Below are 15,441 nucleotides of genomic sequence, written 5' to 3'. Positions count from 1 at the left end.
CCGCTGCCGCCACGCCACCCTCTTAGCTCCTGCAGCATTTCCCCTTAGACCCGTGGTTCTCAACTGGAGGCAGTTTTATTTCCTTGGGTCATGCGTCACTGTCTGGAAACATTTTTGGTTATCATAACTGGGGGAAAGGTACCACCAGCCTCTACTGGGCGGAGGCCAGGGATGCTGCTTAGCAGACAAGATACCATAATTAGCTAATGAAGTCTGGGCCAGGAAGGGGTGTGGGAGTGGCTGTGAATGGGAATGTCTGCCGTCCCTGTCGTAGGATGGGAAATAGGAAATTGAATTTGACCGGGAGCTTTCTTGCCCCTCCACACCTCTTGCAACTCATTGGTAGCTGAAAAATGGAGTTCTCAATCCTGCATTAAAGAACAAACACACAAGACCTGAGGCTCCATGGTACACCAGTGGTCCAGAAAGCCCTGGGATTAGGGAACTAGCTGTGCCTCTTCCCCACAACCCCAGCAGGTTTACCTTCTGGGTGCTGCTGGCATTTGTTTTAATCTAGTGTTACCTAGATTCATGTGTTTGGGCAGAGAGGGCCTTTTTGGGGACGGATTGAAGCTAGAACTGGCAGAATGAGCCAGATTGGGAGTGTCCCTTCTCCAGGTCCCACCTTAGCGTGACATCCCTCCAACTGAGGGCCCGGACCTCTCCCCATCCTTTGTCAAGCCTTCTGGCATCTCAGGCTGTTTGGCCAGCAGGCCCAACAGAGACCCTGCAATAGGGAACAGCGGGCACTGTGTGTTCTCTCTGCAGGGGCTTCCCCAGCTTCTCTGGAACCTGGGGATCTTCCAACCTGGGCTGAGGCGTCCTGGCCCACATCTCCTCTCCATCATCTCTGCCTCACCTGGCTACGGAGTGAGGCCAATAATGCCAGAGCTGACTCTCTCCCTTCCAGCAGGGAGTGGGCCCCTGGCCTGGAAACGCAGCTGCAGGCCTTCCTGGGGCAGGTACCACAAAGAGGAGGGCACCTCTGAGAAGTAGACGGAGGGAGACATGTCAGCACGTACCCCTCTGTAACTCCTGAAATGTGTACCATCATAGACTTAGTAAAGAAAAAACTAAAAAGAAAAGGAATCTGTTTGGGGCTTGGCACTAGAGCCCCTAGGGTGGGGTGGAGGTGCCAGGCCAGCTGCCAACACAGAATGGCCATGGCTGTGGGGGGGTGGGGAGGCTCTTGTCCTGGCCAAGAAAGATGAAATTCTGCCTTCCGAGGAAGTCCTCTGTTCATGTATTTGTTCACTCAGGAAGCAAATATTTTTCGAGCTCCTACTTTGTGCTTAGCACTGCAATGGGTGCTGGTCAAGGTCCCCACTTCCCTGGAACAACTGGCCCTGTGGGGTGGGGGTAGGGGGGCAGGGAGGTGGAGGGACAGGCAGGGAAACAGGCTGACAGGCAAAGTGACAAGTGCTAGGAGTGGAATCAACTAAAGAAATACCGTCCAGGGGGAGGTATAGCTCAGTGGTAGAGTGCGTGCTTAGCATGCACGTGGTCCTGGGTTCAGTCCCCGGTACCTCCACTAAAAATAAATAAAATTAAAAAAGAAAGAAAGAAAGAAAAGAAATATCATCCAGATGGGACTTGGGGGATCAGGGAGGCCTCCTGGAGGAAGGGATGTGGATGGAAACTAGATGAAGAATAAATCAGAGCCAGGGAGGGTTGGGGCTTCAGGGGAGAAGGAGGGTCTAGGCAGAAGGAGCTCTGGGTGAGAAGGCCCAGCTCTGGTACAGAGACAATGAGGATTTCTTGTAGGATTCAGGAGCCACATGGCATCATCTCCAGCTACCTTTGAGCCCAGACAGCTTTCAGCAGAACCTGGACACATCTACCTTGTCTGGCCTTACTGTGTGTGCATACATCTCTGTCTGCGGGGCCAGGGTGTCCGCTCAGCCCAGGATGGGGCATATCTTTGTGGCTGCTCCGCTGGCTGGCACAGGGCCAGGCACATGGCAGGGCTTGTCGTCTGTTAAATGGTTCTGGGTCAAGTTCATGATCTCCCACAGATAGGACAGAGATCCAGGCACAGTGATTCATTAGCTCACAAGATACCTGTTGAGCATCTACTCTGTGTCAGACCCAGGCTCAGCACTGGGCATTTAGGAGAGAGTGAGCAAACATGATTCCTGCTGGAATGAGGTTTACATTCCCCTGTGGGAGAAACCATTTGTGCAGACTAACAGGTAGCCAGGACTGCTCGACAGAGGAAACAGGGCTTGTGATAAGAAGTGGGGTGGGGGGGAGCAGAGAAGCCTGGGTGGGGAGGCATCACTCCCATCGCCCATATGAAGACCTGCAGGAAGGGCAAGAGGTCAGGTGAGGGCAGGGAATGTGGTGCTCTGGTGAGTTAGAGGAAGATCAAGGAGGCTACGGAGGCTGCAGCAAAGGCAGTGAGGCCATAAATGGGGGACAGCGGAGAGAGATGGGCAGGGGCTAGATGGCACAGTACCCTGTGGGAAAAGTAAGGTTTGGGATTTTATTCCACGTCAGCTAGGAAAGCTTCCAAGGTTCTAAGAAGGGGTGTGTGGCAAGATCTGATCAGCACCTTTTTTATTTTTCCTTTGATCAGCACTTTTAAAAGATCAAAGTAGCCCCAAAGAAGCTTTTGTCCCTGTCCCAAATGATAGATTCAGGATATATTTTCGAGGATGAATCAAAACCACTTGCCAACATACTGGACACAGGGGAAGGGCGGGGAGGAGACCTAGACAGCCCCTTGGGGCCTGTGCAACCAGTTAGGCAGAAGCTGTTCTCAGTCGAAAGGACTCATTTGGGGGTCAGACAGGCCCAGATTTCAATCTTCAACCTCTTCAAGTCTCAGTTTTCTTTTCTGAAAAATGGGAGCAAAATGACAGTGGCATATAGACAGTATTAATTCTTATCCCTTGATCAAAAAGTTTAAAGATGTCTAGAAAAATAAACTGTTTTGTCTGAGGTCATAGTGCCAGACTAAACAGCTAAAAACAAAGAGACAGAAAAGGGGTTCTGGAGGCTGACCTAACACCCAGTTCACATCTGGGCTCTGGGCCTCAGTCTCCTTACCTGTAACATGGGAGTATGTCATTGTGTTACCTAAAAACTGGATTCGTCTCCTGGTGGATGTCAAGCCAAAAGACACAACCAAGTCAAAGAATGGGTAAAGGAAGGATTTATTACTTGCACCAAGTAAGTAGAACACTGGGGATTTTTCCCAGTGTCTCTCCAAACAGCAAAATTAGGGAAGTTTTAAGCATATTCTGCATATTCATGAAGGGGCTTGGGTGGCTGACAGAGTCCAAGCTTTAGTTGATTGAAATCATGAGGGCCAACATCACCATTCCATCCAGCACCTGGGTGGGGCCTTAGTTCCTACAAACCCAAAGTATCAGAATGTTAGGTATATCCTTTGAGGAGGAATTAGGACTCTTTTATCTGAACTACTGTCTCTTGACAGCTTTTCCTTTGTTCCTGCATTCCTTAAGATCATTGATTACTGAGACCAGTTCAAGGGCAAGCTTTGTGGCCAGGCTTAGACCACAGAATGAGTTGGGCCAACAATGGCTTCTCTTTTGTTAAGAAGGCCATGCCTGATTCTTTCTTGGGGGACTCCTTACCTTATCTTAGACAGAATTGTCTCCTAGCCCTGAGATGATTGAATGAGATTTGCGTGTTGAACAGTTATTACAGTGCTTATCCACGTAGTAAGCACTCAGGAAATTGGGGTGGGCGGTGGGGAGTGCGGGGCCCAACAAGACACCATTCTGACCTCTAAGTCCCCATCTTCTGCTCGGGACACATACCAGCTTCAACACGGAGAATAACATCAATTATGCAGTAGCTTTATCTGTGGTCTGACTTCATCTCCACAACCGTACTGAAGTTTGTCAGTATTTTGCAGAGGAGGAACCAGCCCCAAAGCCCACATTACAAAGCCTGGGCCATAAACCAGGGGTTGCAAACTGTCGCCTGTGGGCAAGCAGCCTGATTGAGTGCAGCCTGCTAGGCAAGGAATGCTTTCTGTGTTTTTAAGTGAAAGAAAAACATATATATAAAAAGAGGAATCAAATTTTCTTGATGCCTGAGAATTATAAGAAATTCAAATCAGCTGCCATAAACAAAGTCTTATGGGAACACAGCCCCGTTCATTAGTTTATATCGTCCTTGGCTGCTTTTGCTACAAGGGCAGAGTTGAAGAGTTGTGACAGAGAGCGTATGGCCTAGAAAGCCTGAAATATTTATTATCTGGCCCTTCATAGAAAAAGCGTGCAGACCTCTGCTGAGAAGCACAGATGCACTGAACAGTTCTGCCCCCAAGGATGCAGAACCCATAAATACCATCCGAGATAACTCAGGGTCCACCTGAAGGCTACGGGGGAGGGAAGCCTTTCAGGTAGGTCATTGCACCGCTCCAAGGAGGGACCCTGGAGAAATCGAGTCCAGCGTCTTCTATTAGATGAGAAAAACTGAGGCCCAGAGACTGGAGGCAACCCGCCCAAGGCCACCCAGCAAGTGGCTAACAGCCAGGTCAGGGGCTGCCTCCCTTGGAGTGGGAGGACGTGGGCCAGCGCCCGGGTGGGCGGCGCCTGGGGCCTCTAAGGTTCAGCTGGGTGGGGAGGGCGGTTGCCGCGGAGGACGGCGGTGGCCCCGCCCGGCCGGGGGAGGGGCGGGGCCTGCGCCTCGGGCTCCGCCTCTTTCTCGCTCCCAGCGCGGCGCCTCGCGTGGTTCCCGCCTCCGCTCCGCCCGCGGCGCGCTTCTAAGGTGAGTCTCGCGCCCAGCCGGCTTGCTACCTGGGCTAGGAGATTCGCCCAGGCTTTTTTTGTTTGTTTTCCTTCGATTTTGTAAAGCACGGAAGACACACCCAGCTCCCTGGAGCTCTGAAGGCAGCATTTGAACCAGACCTAGCTGGGGAGCTCCTTGGCAGATAAGGAGCTGCCCGGAGGGCAGCCGGGGGCGGGGAGGCGGGGAGGGGGTGCGGTGCGCGGTGGCTCCAGCCGCCAGGCTGGAATCCGAGACCCGCCCCAGCCTGTTTCCCTCTGAGGTGAACTGGGAGGGTCGCCCCAGAGGAATTCAGAAGCTCCGTCTTCTGGCAGCCTGGAAAAATAGTAAAAGTAATAGCCAAAAAAAAAAAAAAAAGTAATAGCAAACATTTATTAAAGGTGTGACTCAGAATATGTGTTGGAGAGGAACTGTGGAACTGTTAGATCGCTGACCACCAGAAGCCCGAGCTTCCCACGGAGTCCCTCTTACATCACCTGGACCCTGGTTCTCACAAGTCCTAGCTCAACTCCTAATCTGACCCAGTGTCCCCCGCCCCACCTTAAGAGACCACCCTGCCATGGTGTCCTCCTCAGAAAACTGCTGAACCCACAGCCTCTTTTCTGCAGGTTCGCTTCCCCTTCCTGCCCTGAAACCTAACCTTCCCCCAACACACCAGGACCCTGTTCCCTCACTGCCCCCTCCAGGGAAGCTGTTGGTTTTTCCCGCACACGCCTGTAGATCAGGGTCTAGGGGATAAAACCACTTTCTTGCTTGCTCCTTGTGGAGCTTTGCAACCCATTTCTCCTCCTCTCTTCTTGAAACATTACTTCCTGTGGGCTTACTACTGCCATGCTAGACAGCCCACAACCCCTCCTTATTCTCTCACACAAGCTTCTTAGAGGCAGCTTTCACTGGTCAGACATCCACTCCTCTAAATCCTATTGTTACCTGAGAACTGGGTTCATCTCTTGATGGGTGTCTAGCCAAAAGGCACAATCAAGCCAAAGATTGGGAGAAGGATTTATTACTTGAAGCAAGTAAGGAGAACACTGGATGTGGGTGTGGCTCTCTCCCAAAATAGTGTCTCCCCAAACTGCAAAATTGGGGCGGTCTTAAGCTAGGGGTACATGCATATTCATGAAGGGGCTTGAGCAGAGGAGAGTTCAGCATAGACTTGGAGCCAAGGTTGAGTTGTCCAAGCTTTAGTTGATTGAGGTCACGAGGGTCAGCATCATTCCATCCTCCACCTGGGTGGGGGCCTGAGTTCCTGCAGAACTCAAAAATGTATTCCATTGTTACGTGTATCCCTTGAGGAGGAACTAAGACCCTGTTTTATCTGAACTATTGTGTTTTGACTGCTTTTCCTTTGTTCCTGCAGTCCCTTACTTTCCTTAAGATCACTGATTACTGAGCCCTCTTCAAGGGCAAACCGTGTGGCCAGGCTTAGATCACAAAATGACTTAGGCCAAAAATGGCTCCTCTTACGTCAAGAAAGCCATGCCTGGTTGTTCTTCTGGTTACACATCACCATCACTTCACCCTTCACCCCCCTCAGCCACTCCCTTCTATGATCCTGTCCTTGACTCCCACTGCCAGCACTGCGTGGTCCCTGGGCATCTTTTTCATGTCGACACTCTTTCCCTAGGTGATCTCTTCCTGTGCTGTGACTTTTGAAAAGCATGCATAAGCCAGTCACACCCACGTGTATTTCCTTAGTTCTGGCTTCTCCACGTGGTTGTCCAGTAGCCATCTCCAAGCCAGCAGGCATTCCTAGTGACTATCTGCTGTTTTCATGTGCCTAGGACTCTCTCCCCATCTTCCCAATCCTGCTTCCCCCGTCTCCCCCTGATGCAGTAAATGGCATTCTAGCCACAGATACTCAAGCCCAGACAAGGTGCTGTCTCTGATTCCTCTCCTTCCTCCATGGCCACAGTTGACTTCTCATGCGTTCTTGTCAACTCCAGAATGTGTCCCTAAAGCACTGGTTTCCCTGGGTCTCCCACACATAAGTCTGAGCCCTGAACACCCGTCCCCTGGATTTGATGCAGGAAAGCGAATGTGGGGAGTGAGCAGGGCCGAGTCCCAGGTCTCGGTTGAGGCCCTGGGACGTGCCCCGCCAAGTGTGGGTCCTTGGCTCCGCGCAGGAAAGAATTCACGTGCGAGCCACCGTTGAGTAAAGGTTGATTTATTTAGAGAGGTGCACACTGCATAGAGTGTAAGGCAAGAGAAAGGCAAGGAAGGAAAGAGGTGTGGGAATTGGGTGCTCAGGTTAAAGTAAAAGTAGGCACACACTCCATAGACAGAGTGCGGGCCACCTCCAAAGAGTAGGGAGAGAAAAGGGCCACTAGGTCTGGTGTTGCCATGTTTTATGGGCTCAGTAGCTTCACACACCTATAGGTGGGACCATTCCAACTGCCCTGGGGAAGGGGCTGGGATTCCCAGGGATGGGGCCACCGCCCATTCTTTGGCCTTTTGCAGTTAGCCTTGGGGCTGTCATGGCACCTGCGGGCATGTTATTTGATCAGGCTGTTACAATGAGCATATAATGAAGCTCAAGGTCTCCTAGAAGTCAAACCTCCTTAAGGCCAACCAGGAGGTGAACCTTCCACCATTTTGGTATTAAATTGCCATTATTCCTTGATTGGCTGTGCCCTGCCCCCTTCCATCCTGTCTCAGATTATCGCACCATCCTTTCACTGGCCTGTCTCCCTGCTGCTTCTGTGAGACCCTGCAGTCTACCCTCCTCTCAGCAGCCAGGGCCACCAGAAGGTCAGGTCGTGCCTCTCCTCAAAACCCTGCTCTGGCTCCCACTTCCCTCTGGGTGAGAGTGGCCAATGATCTGGGTCCTGTGACCTCTTGTCTTAGTCTGTTAGGGCTGCTGTAACCAAGTACTACGGACCGAATGGCTTATAAGCAACGGAAATCTACTTCTCACAGTTCCGGAGGCTGGAAGTGGGAGGTCAGGGTGCCAGCCTGGGGGACAGGGAGCTCTCTGGGGCCTCCTTTATAAGGGCACTAATCCCATGCAGGCCCTTATGTCCCAATCACCTCTCAAAGGCCCCTGAGACTTCCACTCTGGGGGGTTAGGACTTTAGCATATGAATTTGGGGGAGACGCAGACATTCAGACGTAGCCCCCTTTCAACTCATCTGCTAGTCCACCCGCCACACCAGCCTGCCCCTGGTGGTCTCCTCTCCCAGGGTGGCTCACCTCTCACCTCCCATGTTGGGTCCAGGGCCACCTCCTCAGGGCCCAGAGGAGACACTTGTCCTCATTATTAGACAGTCTCCCTCGGGGCCAGAGGGGGCGCTGTCGCTGAGGGCAGGAATTTGTGTCTGTACGGCCCTCTGACGCGTACTCTGCACCTGGGACCGAGCCTGACACCCAGGAGGCCTTCAGAAGTATTTTCAGAATAAATGAAACCAAATGCGCTGCAGCCTTCAGGGCCTTTGCCTTAGCAGTTCCATTCCCCCAGCTCCTTGCAGTTGAAAAGACAAGGTCTCTTCCCTGTGCTGTAGCCCCTGGCATCTCTCACATTTTCCTGATAACACTTATCACCGCCTGATAAATTTAGTGGTGTCTCCCCTACCTGGTGGTAAAGTATGCTGTCTCCTTGCCCTGCAGTGTTTCCTAGTAGGCACATGCTAATGAGATCAGGATTTCTTCACCTCCACACTATTGACATTTGGGACTGGAAAGTTCTTTGTAATGGGGATTATCTGCTGCATTTTGGGATATTTAGCAGCCTCCCTGGCCTCACCCGACTAAATGCCAATAGCAAACCTTCTCCCGCACACCAGCTGGGGCACCCCAAAATGTCTCTAGGCATTCACACTGTTCACCTGGGAGCAAAAATCACCCCTGGTTGAGAACCACTGAATTAGTTGAAAGAATGGATGAATGAATGAGTGAATGAATGAATGAACTCAATTCTGAGCTCTACCCTGAGCTCTTTTCTCTACTCCCTAGATTAAAAAGTGCTTTCTGGAGGTGAGGGTATAGCTCAAGAGGTAGAGCACATACTTAGCATGCGCAAGGTCCGGGTTCAATCCCCAGTACCTCTTCTGAAAATAGAGATAAATAAACCTAATCCCCACTCAAAAACAAAAAGCTTTCCTGCAGATCCCCAGCTCCATTGAGAGAGAGCACAGAAAAGGCTTGGCCATTTCTTTCCACCCAAAACAATATCCCAAAGCCTTACACCCATAGAATGTCCTCCGAAACCCCTCAGAGCTCCCCCCTCCCCAGTTGTATAAGTTTATAGCGACTCAGTTTTTTACCTCCTAGAAAGATGTATGTCTGTGTGTCTCCAGAGTAGGGGTGAGGATGGAAAAAGGCACCATGCTCTCCTTAACCCAGTTCTTCCCAGGTTAACATTAGCCTTACTATACTTCCCTCCTACCCTGCAACGCAGCCCTGGGTATTGAAGAAGGAGGGAAAAGGCTCTTGAATTTTTAAATCAACTCTTTTTTCCCAAATAACTTCTGGCAGCCACAGCCTAAAGAATCATCCATTCATACATTTATTTAACTAACCTTTATTAAGCATCTCCATGTGCCTGGGACTATGTTAAATGCTTTATACATCAATTACATGTTTTATATCCTTTTCATCGTCACAACTCCATGAGATAATGTTATTATACCCATTTTACAGATGAGGAAAATAAGGCACAGGGTAGGAAAGTCAGGGGTTGGCTCTTTGCAAAACCTTAAGACCAGTGGGCATGAAATCCCAGCTTAAGTCCAGCCACACTGTAGACAGAGCCCCTTGGATGCTCCTCAGGCATCTCATACTCAGCAGGCCCAGGGAACTCCTCTCTCAACCTCCCAGCACCCACCCTTCCATTTGCCTGTCCTAGCCGTCAGAACCCTGGCCTCTGCTCTGCCCCCCACTCCCAGATCTAATCAATCACCCTAGCCCTCCTTATCTTTGGAAACTCCACCAAAGCAGCCTCCAGGCATCTACCCCCAGCCCACCACATGCTTCTTCCAGACATCAAGCTTTCTAAATGCAAATCATCACGACACACATCCTTCAGTGGTTCCCCAGCGTCTTGGGGATAAAGTCCACATTCCAGCCACTTCTTAAATCTCCAGTTCCTCCTGGCTCCTCCCAGAGCTGAAGTTCTGGTCCAGGCTGTTGCTGGAATTGGAGATTTCTTATACCTCTGGGCCTCTACATGGGCTGCTCCTGGCTCCTCTCTCTGCCTGGACAATGTTTGATTGGCTTATAGAACTCAGCCCAGCCTTCTCTGCCCCTGAGGACAAGGTGATGCCATGACACCCAATGCCCATCCCTATCCTGTTGGAATTGTTGTCTGTCTGTCCTGTTCCCCAAGTAGAAGGGAAGCTGCACAGTCCTAGAAGCCCAGTGGTCTCGTAAGCAAGGCCCTGGCAGACACAGCAGGCTCTCATACTGCATGTGTTCTGTGACGGAATGAACAGATGAGCAAGTGGAAGGATCAGTCTGGATGCCAAGCGGACAGGCAGGCACATACACACACTTGTCCTAGAGCGGCGGCCCTCACACTCACGCAGTGGAGTGGCCCAGAGCCTTGGCGATGGAACGGGTTTGCATGCTGATTCGGGCAGTATCTGTGTGCGTGACGTGAGGTGGGCTCACTGTGCCTTGGGTCTTCTCTTCCACTTGTAAAATAGGACAATAATGTCATCTTCAAGTGCTTAAAATAAAAAGCATGGCCATGCAAAGGGCTCTGCAGACAGTATTAGCAGATGGTGGTTCTGTCTATTTCTGCTGCTTGCAAGATGGCGTGATGACAAAGATGAGGATTTGGTGATCAGGCTGCCCCGGGTCCAAATATTGGCTCTTCCAAGTACTAGCTGTGTGATTTGGGGCAGACTACTCAACCACTGGGAGCCTCTGAGTTTTCCCATTTAGACTGGGATAATAATACCTACCTCCCAGGGTTGCTGTGAGAATAACATATGTAAAGCACTTAGCTCTGGGCCTCAGTAATGGTCGTCTGTATTTTTAGCCACAATTCCTGTGGTTCACTCAAGTCCTATAATGTAGTGTGATGGGCGGGAACCCTGGTTCTCCACGAGTGACTCAGACTTCTCTCTGCTGTTCAGTTGTCAGTCTGTACAAAGGGTCAGCTCAGCCGGCTCCCTCTGGCTCTGAAATGCCGTGATCCTGAGTCCTGGTCTTTTTCGTCCCTGACACTACCTGGCACCCTCTCCAAGGAAACTCACCATCCAGGGAAGGAGGAAATACCCCTTCTCTGTATCTCCAGCTCAGCACCCCTGGCCTTATCAAAGGTGGCTTACCCCATTACTCACCCCCTCTGGGGTCTCTGTGCTTTTCACTTCCAGCAGGTGCTAGCGGGTTAATCCGAGGCACTAATGGAACCCACAGGAATTCAGTGATAGCTCACTAATGGGCCGCCCCATCTGCCTCCCTGTAACACAACACCTTCTCCCGGGTGAAAGGTACTCAGGGACTTCCTATTGGCTCCAATCTGCTGGTTTCTGACATCTTGAGAGGCAGAAGGCTGGAGAGGGAAGGAGGTGGACTGGTAGAAGTGGGGACAGGGTGGGAGAGGCTCTGAGCCAGCCGTCAGCACAGCTGGGCTCCCATCCTAGCTCTGCCACTGCCCTGCTGTGTGAGCTGCACAAATCCAGTCCCCTCTCTGGGCCTCGGTCTCTTCGTTTACAGCAGGCTGGGCTGTAAAGGCTTTGCTGGAGCTAGCATTTTGGAATTTTCAAGTCCTGTCACTTTTGCAGCTGAGGGGTGAGTGTCCTTTCAGCCTCATTCAACGTCCAAAAACTATGGAGCATTCAAGATAGCTAACATTTCCATCACTCCCCAAGAGGTGCAATTTTCGAATTCCCAATTTGGAATTCCCTTCCCACCCCCTTTACCCTCTGGTAACCATAAGTTTGTTCTCTATGTCTGTGAGTCTGTTTCTGTTTTGTAGATAAGTTCTTTTGTGTCCTTTTTTTTTAGATTCCACATATAAGTGACATCATATGACATTTTTCTTTCTCTTTCTGGCTTCACTTAGAATGACAGTCTCCAGGTCCATCCATGTTGCTGCAAATGGCCTTATTTTATTCTTTTTTATGGCTGAGTAGTATTCCATTGTATAAATATACCACATTTTCTTTATCCAGCCATCTGTCGATGGACATTTGGGTTGTTTCCTATGTCTTGGCTATTGTAAATAGTGCTGCTGTGAACATTAGGATGCATATGTCTTTTTGAATTATAATTTTCTCAGGATATATGCCCAGGAGTGGGATTTCTGGATCATACAGTAAGTCTATTTTTCGTTTGTTAAGGAATCTCCATACTGTCATCCATAGGGGCTGCACAACTTTACATTCCCACCAACACTGTAGGAAGGTTCCTTTTTCTCCACACCCTCTCCAGCATTTATCATTTATAGACGTTTTAGTGATGGCTATTCTGACTGGTGTCAGGTGATACCTCTTTGTAGTTTTGATTTGCATTTCTCTAACAATTAGTGATGTTGAGCATTTTTTCATGTGTTTGTTGGCCTTCTGGATGTCTTTTTTGGAGAGATGTCTATTTAGGTCTTCTGCCCATTTTTTGATTGGGTTGCTTGTTTCTTTGATATTAAGGTGTATGAGCTGTTTGTATATTTTGGAAATTAGTCCCTTGTTGGTCGCAACATTTGTAAATATTTTCTCCCATTCTGTAGGTTGTCTTTTCTTTTTGTTGATGGTATCCTTAGCTGTGCAAAAGCTTTTAAGTTTAATTAGATCCCTTTTGTTTATTTTTGCTTTTATTTTTGTTACTCCAGGAGCTGGTTCAAAAAATATATTGCTGTGATTTATGTCTGTGAGTGTTCGGCCTGTGTTTTCCTCTAGGAGTTTTATAGTATCTGGTCTTAACATTTAAATCTTTAATTCATTTTGAGTTTATTTTTGTGTATGGTGTTAGAGAATGCTTTAATTTCATTCTTTCACAGGTAGCTGTCCAGTTTACCCAGCACCACTTATTGAAGAGACTGTCTTTTCTGCATTGTATATTCTTGCCTCCTTTGTCATAGATTAATTGACCATAAATGCATGGATTCATTTCTGGACTTTCTATCCTGTTCCATTGATCTATGTGTCTGTTTTTGTGCCAGTACCATACTGTTTTGATTACTGTAGCTTTGTAGTTTAGTCTGAAGTCAGGGAGCATGATTCTCCAGCTCTGTTCTTCTTTTTCAAGATTGTTCTGGCTATTCGGGGTCTTTTGTGTTTCAATATAAATTTTAACACTTTTTGTTCCTGTTCTGTGAAAAATGTCATTGGTAATTTGATAGGGATTGCATTGAATCTGTATGTTGCCTTGGCTAGTAAGGCCATTTTAGCAATACTGATTTCTTCCAATCCAAGAACACAGTGTATCTTTCCATTTGTTTATGTCGTCTTCAGTTTCTTTCATCAGTGTCTTACAGTTTTAAGAGCACAGGTCTTTTGCCTCCTTGGGTAGGTTTATTTATTCCTAGGTATTTTATTCTTTTTGGTGCAATGGTAAATGGTATTGTTTCCTTAATTTCTTTTTCTGCTATTTCACTGTTAGTGTATAGAAATGCAACTGATTTCTATATATTAATTGTGTATCCTGCAACTTTGCCAAATTCATTGATGAGTGCTAGTAGTTTTCTGATCACTTCTTTAGGGTTTTCTATGTATAGTATCATGTCGTCTGCAAACAGTGACAGTCTTACTTCTTTTCCGATTTGGATTCCTTTTATCTTTTTCTTCTCTGCTGTGGCTGGGACTTCCAAAACTATATTGAATAAAAGTAGTGAGAATGGGCATCCTTGTCTTGTTCCTGATCTTAGAGAAAATACTTTCAGCTTTTCCCCATTAAGTATGATGTTAGCTGTGGGTTTGCCATATGTGGCCTTTAGTATGTTGAGGTATGTTCCGTCTGTGCCCACTTTCTGGAGAGTTTTTGTCATAAGTGAATGTTGAATTTTATCAGAAACTTTCCCTGCATCTATTGGTATGATCATATGGTTTTTATTCCTCAATTTGTTAATGTGGTGTGTCACATTGATTGATTTATGGATATTGAAAAAAGTGTTGCGTCCCTGGGATAAATTCCACTTGATCATGGTGTATGATCCTTTTAAAGCATTGTTGGAGTTGATTTGCTAGTATTTTGTTGAGGATTTCTGCATCTATATTCATAAGTGATAATGGCCTTTGATTTTCTTTTTTTGTGATATCTTTGTCTGATTTTGGTATCAGGGTGATGATGGCCTCATAGAGTGAGTTTGGAAGTGTTCCTTCCTCTGCAGTTTTTTGGAATAGTTTCAGAAGGATAGGTGTTAACTCTTCTCTAAATGTTTGGTAGAGTTCACCTGTGAAACCGTCCGGTCCTGGAATTCTGTTTATTGGGTTTTAAATTACTGATTCAATTTCAGTGCTGGTAAGTGGTCTATTCATATTGTCCATTTCTTCTGGGTTCAGTCTTGACAAATTGTATTTTTCTAAGAAATTGTCCATTTCTTCTACATTGTCCTTTTGTTGGTGTATAGTTGTTCATATTAGCCTCTTATGATCCTTTGTATTTCTGTATTGTCAGTTGTGACTTCTTTTTCATTTCTGATTTTATTAATCTGGGCCCTCACCCTTTTTTTCTTGATGAATCTGACTAAAAGTTTATCGAAGAACCAGCTTTTAGTTTCATTGACCTTTTCTATTGTTTTTTTCAGTCTCTATTTTATTTATTTCTGCTCTAATCTTTATGATTTCTTCTACTAACTTAGGGTTTTGTTTGTTCTTCTTTCTCTAGCTGCTTTAGATATAAAGTTACGTTGTTTCCTTGAGATTTTTCTTCTTTCCTGAGGTAGGCTTGTATCGCTATAAACTTCCCCCTGAGAACTGCTTTTGCTGTGTCCCAGAGGTTTTGGATTGTTGTGTTTTCATTTTCATTTGTCTCAAAGTATTTTTTGATTTCCTCTTTGATTTCTTAAGCGATCCATTGTTTGTTTAGTAGCATATTATTTAGCCTCCACGTGTTTGCAGTTTTTTTCTTGTCGTTGACTTCTAATCTTATAGTGTTGTTGTCTGAAAAGATGCTTGATATGATTTCAGTTTTTTTTAAATTTACCAAGATTTGTTTTATGGCCTAGCATGTGATCTGTCCTGGAGAATGTTCCATGTGCACTTGAAAAGAATGTTTATTCTGCTGCTTTTGACTGGAACTTGAAAATCAGGGGTGGGGGAGATGTAATTTGATTGATTGATTGATTGACTTTAATGGAAGTACTGGGGATTGAACCCAGGACCTCGCGCATGCTAAGCATGTGCGCTACCGCTGAGCTACACCCTCCCACCAAAAATGGCCTTTTAGAAGAGGAGGAAGATTGGTGTGGCTGGAGCACAGTGAGCAGGGAGGGCAGTGGGGCTGGAGGGAGGGACTGGAGCAGATCAGCCTAGAGGTCTTTCCTCAGGAAGGCAGACCCCTCCCCCAGGTCTGGGTGCGTGCTCCCCGTTCCTTCCCTGTCATTGCAGCTGTCACACTGCATCAGTCATCGCCTGCTCATTCCTCTGACTCCCCACCCAGATCACGATTTCCTAAGGACAGAAACCACCTCCAGTAAGTGCTGGGCCTTCTATCCTTGACTGATAGCATAAAGCAAGGTACACGTCATCCACAGAGCTGCCAAACACGGTCTCTCCAGTCTGCCGTGTCTCAGGAAAC

The 15,441-nt window shown here is 47.8% G+C and overlaps 1 protein-coding gene across 1 annotated transcript in view; it reads left to right on the top strand.

Moving 5' to 3' along the window:
• Nucleotides 1-4,677: 4,677 nt before the first annotated feature.
• PWWP2A (PWWP domain containing 2A) overlaps nucleotides 4,678-15,441 on the top strand; it is an 85,478-nt gene continuing 74,714 nt past the window's right edge. Inside the window, exon 1 of the mRNA XM_032477218.1 lies at nucleotides 4,678-4,746. The gene's annotated coding sequence lies outside the window, so the exon portion shown is untranslated. The remainder of the gene's footprint in view (nucleotides 4,747-15,441) is intronic.

This window comes from Camelus ferus, chromosome 3 (genome assembly GCF_009834535.1).
Source record: "Camelus ferus isolate YT-003-E chromosome 3, BCGSAC_Cfer_1.0, whole genome shotgun sequence".
Taxonomy (NCBI): Eukaryota; Metazoa; Chordata; class Mammalia; order Artiodactyla; family Camelidae; genus Camelus; species Camelus ferus.
Note: the sequence above shows the minus strand (reverse complement) of the source record. Positions and strands in the feature narration are given on the sequence as shown.